Genomic DNA, 5,953 nt, shown 5'->3' on the forward strand with positions numbered 1-5,953 from the left:
TAAAAGTCGTCTTCTCATGATCCGTCGGATTGACCGAAATTTGGTTGTAACCCGAATACCCGTCCAAGAAACAATAGAAATTTTTTCCGGCTAACCTTTCCAACATTTGGTCCATGAAGGGTAGTGGGAAGTGATCTTTCCTTGTAGCTTGGTTTAGCCTTCTATAGTCAATACACATCCTCCACCCGGTTACCGTTCTTGTTGGAATCAACTCATTTTTATCATTTTTGATAACCGTCATGCCACCTTTTTTGGGAACTACTTGAATCGGACTCACCCATTCACTATCGGAGATAGGGTAAATCATTTCGGCTTCCAAGAGTTTGACAACTTCTTTCCGAACGACTTCTTTCATTGATGGATTTAGACGCCTTTGAGGTTGTGCAACGGGTTTGAATTTTTTTTTTATCATGATTTTATGCATACAATAGGCCGGACTAATACCCTTCAAGTCGGATAACACCCACTCTATTGCACCCTTATTCTTTTTCAGCACTTGTATCAATTTGTATTCCTATTTTGTGGACAAGGTGTTGCTAATTATCACCGATTTAGTACACTCGTCACCAAGGAACACATACTTCAAGTGTGAAGGTAGCATTTTCAACTCTAGTTTTGGTTCTTCGATTTTCTTTGTCGCATCCAAGTCTTCATTTGTTTCTTCATGATAAGCAAGCTCCCCACAAGATTCTAATTCATGCAACATTGCTTCAATCTCTTTTTCTTCATTTTCGGTCAACACATTGTAGGCTCCGATAAGAGATCTTTCTAGAGGATTAGAAATACGAACTTGGTTTGCGACCTCCACTATTTCCTCTTCGGTTGCATCGATTCAGAAAGAATCATGCTTGTCATTTGGATGCTTCGTGGCTTCAAAAAGATTAAAGGTCACCTCTTCATCTTGCATTCTCACTTTCATCAATCCATCATCAATGTCAATCATCATCCGGGTTGTTTTCATGAATGGCCTTCCAAGAATGAGAGGAACATCACGATCCTCATCCATCTCCACTATCACGAAATCTACTGGAAACAAGAATTTGTCAACCTTCACTAGCATATCTTGAGCAACTCCATATGGTGAAGTGGTAGATTTATCGGCTAGTTGTAAAGTCATCCTTGTAGATTTGATCTCAACATTTCCCAATCTTTTAAAAATGGATAGGGGGATTAAATTGATGCTATATCCTAAGTTAATCAAACCATTACAAATGTAGGTGCCTCCAATGGTTACCGGTAAAACGACTCGGCCCAGATCGGATTCCTTCCTTGGGAGAGTCTTTTGAATGATGGCACTACAACGTGCATCGAGCAAGATTGTCTCGTCTTCCACATGTCTCCTTTTCTTTGTGAGAATATCCCTCATGAACTTTGCATACCGTGGCATTTGCTCTAATGCATCGGCAAATGGAATATTGATTTGAAGTTGTTTGAATATACCCATAAACCGTGCATAATGTCTAGCATTGTCCTTCTTTGATGGTGCATGTGGATAAGGTAGATGTTGAGTTGGAATGACGCTCACACCTTTCTCTCCTTTCTTCTTCTTTCTCGGTTCAGCATCCTTTTTCCCTTCCACTTCAATCTGTTGCTCTGTTGGTAATTCCTGCTCTTTTCGCGGCGCGAAGGGAGATCGCAGCGCGAACTGAAGAGTTCCTGCCACTTTCTCCTTTCCACAAACCATATCCTCTTTTTCCATCACAACATCCATATCATTCTCTACTGTAATTTCCTCACTTTTTCCACTTGTCAACTCTTTACCGCTTCTCGTGACAATTGCTTTACAATGCTCCTTTGGATTAGTTTGAGTGTTAGCGAAAAAGGAAGATCCCGCATTTTGTTCCGACAATTGCTTCGCAAGTTGGCCTACTTGATTTTCCAGATTCTTAATTGCTGCCTCGTTACTCTTCTGATTTTCCATGGAAGCTTTCATGAATTGTTGAAGAGTGTCCTCTAGCTTTGAATTTCCTCCTTGCGATTTTTGTCCTTGAGAGTTTGGGTGTTGATAAGGACTTTGTTGCTGAAAATTTTGGTTGTTGAACCTTGATGGTTGATAACCTTGATTGTTTCTTGGATATGAGTTGTTGGGAGGTTGTCTTTGATAGCCTTGATTTTGATTGTTCACATAACTCACTTCTTCTAGTGGAGGGCAAAAACCGGTTGGATGATCTCCTTGACATAATTCGCAACATGCCACTTGATGTCGAACTTGAGACCCTTGAATTTCCTTCATTTGTTGTGGAAGCTTGGCCATTTGTTGAGTAAGCAACTCCACTTGTTGAGAAAGTAGCTTATTCTGAGCAAGAATGACATCATTGGTATTTAACTCCAGAACTCCCGGTTTACGTTGTGAAGGACTACGGTCATGTTGACTTTGACGATCATTGAGTGCCATCTGGTCAATAATGACTTTAGCTTCTTCCGCATTCTTTGACATAAGAGAACCACCCACCGTAGCATCCAAAAGTGTCTTGTGAGTTGATTGGAGCCCATTTAAAAAAATATGGATTTAAGTGAGCTCATCAAAACCATGACCCTTGCATTTTCTCAACATTGACTTGAATCTTTCCCAAGCCTCATTTAGAGACTCGTTGCTTCCTTGAGTGAATACCGCAATAGCCATTTTGGCTTCCATGAATCGGGATTGAGGGAAATATCTTTCTAAGAACTTTTCTTCTAGCAAATTTCAATCCGTCATCACTCTTGGTGCTTGATCAAGGAACCACTCTTTCGCCTTTCCCACTAAGGAGTGTGGGAACATCCTCTTGAATAATGCCTCTTCACCCGTTTCATCAATTCCCGTAGAACCCGCAATCTCATAGAATTTGATGAGATGGGTATACAGATCTTCATGGTCCATTCCGGTGAATAGATTTGCATAGAGAAGTTGGAGGATTCCGGTCTTCATCTCCGTATTCCTTCCTCCACGAGCAAATTGAGCATTCCTTCTTGGACTATAAGCGGACATTTTGGTAGGAGTGTCATCCACCATGTTTCTGTCACAAGCCTCTACAACCACTTCTTCGATTTGAACAAGTGCGGAAGTAGATGCTTCTTCTCTCCGGTTCCTCTCTTCGGCTAGTTTCCTTCTTTGTGTTTTGCTATTGAGCTTTCGAAGTGTTCTTTCAATTTCGGGATAGAATTGAAATTGCTCCTCGGTAGCTTTTCCTCACATGCACTAGAATCTACAAAACTAACAAACCAAGTGAAACACAAGAGTGATAGTAAGTACAAAACTTAAAACAATGAATTATTGCAATGCTTGTAATATCGAACACCAATCCCCGGCAACGGCGCCAATTTGTTGAAAAGTATATTTTCGGCAAATATTTTTATATCGTATCCACAGAGATTGGTTGTTATTACCGTCGTTCTATAATCCAAATTGTTATAAGTTTAGAAAGTAACCAAGTTGTTTTGTTTGAAAAGTTATCTTTCGAGTAAAATGTCACTAAAACAATAAAATAGTTTTAATCAAATGTAAAAGGCTTGGCAAGATTGGAGTTCACTATTCAAATTGCTTATGATTCCTTATGATAACTATATAGATTCAAGATTATTGATGATGTTCAAGTATCCTCTCAATATCATTTATGTCTAAATGATATTGTGATAATCACTATATTAATCTTTAGACGATTTCTCCACCTAACTATCAATATAGCAATCTTTAATGGTTGATACAAAAGAAGAGTAGTGAATAAATCTATTTCTACAACTTATTCACTACTTGAAAATATATTTTATGTCAAGACTTAAATAATCTCTTTCAACAACTACTCAAATCTAATATTCAACTTAGGGCAAACATATCATTCAATACATCAACAATCTTTTATCATATATAAGAGTCAAATGAAATACATAAACAAATAAGAATAGCTACTACCTCCAATCTTGACAAAATGGGGTTTAACTCCTCATCATCATTTTGGAAAGAAAAAGGCAATGGTAAGAACTCTGTTTTTCTCTTACAAAAATATCAAACTATGAATGAATGAATGAACATTTTCCATTCTGTTTTCTAAAAAGGGTTGACCTTTCCTAAAATGCTCTTTTTCATCTAAAACTGAAAAGCCCCCTAAAACAGATACAGAATTGGCAAAGCACAGCTGGCATTGAAAGCAGCACCCTTGGCAAAACAGCTTGCTGGATTCGCAAGGTTCACGGCGCGAACTGAAGCCACTTCAGCTTCCTTGCCTTGCAAGCTTCATCCAAATATTCTTCCAAATTTTAATCTTCAAAATTAGGCCTCCAAATTGTATTCAACACTTCTTCCAAATTATGATTATGCATTCCGAAGCTCTCTTGTCCAAAAATTCTACAAAACTAACAAATATGTGAAATAACTACTCAAAACAACATTAATTAAACCTAATTGCATTTATACAAAATAGTGAGAATAAAAGTGTGTAATTACATCAAAAATTGGTAAAAGGGACCAATAAAGTTATATAAAAAGTAGTACTAATTGGTCCCTAACAGAGACTATCTGGCAGTTTCTACCTCAACGGTGATGTGCTTTACAAGAGGAATTTTGACATGGTTCTGCTCATATGCGTGGATAGATACGAAGCAGACCTGTTGATGACTGAAGTCCATGAGGGTTCATTTGGTACTCATTCCAATGGACATGCCATGGCAAAGAAGATGTTGTGAGCAGGCTACTATTGGCTGACAATGGAGTCTGACTGCTGCAAATATGTGAAGAAATGCCACAAGTGTCAGATCTATGCGGATAAGATTCATATTCCCCCGACACTTCTGAATGTTATTTCATCACCATGGCCTTTCTCTATGTGGGGAATTGACATGATTGGCATGATAGAGCCAAAGGCGTCAAACGGTCACCGTTTTATTATCGTAGCTATTGACTACTTCACTAAGTGGGTTGAAGCGGCATCATATGCGAATGTGACCAGGCAGGTGGTTGTGAAGTTTATCAAGAACCAACTCATATGCCGTTATGGTGTGCCAGATAAGATCATTACTGATAATGGATCTAACTTGAACAACAAGATGATGAAAGAGCTGTGTAGCGAGTTCAAGATTGCACATCATAATTCTTCTCCCTACAGACCCAAGATGAATGGGGCTGTTGAAGCTGCTAACAAGAACATCAAGAAGATTATCCAGAAGATGGTTGTTATGTACAAAGATTGACATGAAATGCTGTCATTTGCCTTGCATGGTTATCGTACATTTGTGAACACTTCAATAGGGGCAACCCCTTTCTCTCTTTTATATGGCATGGAGGTTGTGCTCCCCGTGGAGGTTGAGATCCCATCAATGAGAGTCTTAATGGAAGCCAAATTGACTGATGTTGAATAGGTTCAGAGTCGTTATGACCAGTTGAATTTAATCGAAGAGAAGAGATTAAATGCCATGTGCCATGGTCAGTTGTATCAGCAAAGGATGAAGAAAGCCTTTGATAAGAAGGTCAAGCCTCGTGTGTTCAAAGAAGGTGACCTCGTGCTCAAGAAAGTTTTATCTTTCGCGCCCGATTCCAGGGGCAAATGGACTCCAAACTATGAAGGTCCATATGTTGTTAAGAGAGCCTTTTCATGCGGTGCTTTGATACTTACAACTATGGATGGGGAGGATTTCACTCGTCCTGTGAATTCAAGTGCAGTCAAGAAATACTTATCCTAAAATAAAAACAGAATAGCTCACTAAGTTGAAAACCCAAAAGGGCAGCTTAGGCAAAAATGAGCGTCTCGGTGGATTGAAAACCCGAAAGGACGATCCAGGAAAAAGTTAGAGACATGAAAAAAATGAATATATTTATCCTGCTAGATTGAGTACCTCACCCTGGGGCAATCTAGGCAAAAATTAGGGATTTGGCAAGTAACTGCATCCTGACAAGACTTTGTTCTTCAACTGTCGTCTCTCAAAGATTCTCGCTCAGTCATCGTCAACTGAAGCTTCAAATACATTGGATTCAGAGTTGGTG

The sequence above is a fragment of the Lathyrus oleraceus genome, chromosome 5, assembly GCF_024323335.1.
Source record: "Lathyrus oleraceus cultivar Zhongwan6 chromosome 5, CAAS_Psat_ZW6_1.0, whole genome shotgun sequence".
Lineage (NCBI taxonomy): Eukaryota > Viridiplantae > Streptophyta > Magnoliopsida > Fabales > Fabaceae > Lathyrus > Lathyrus oleraceus.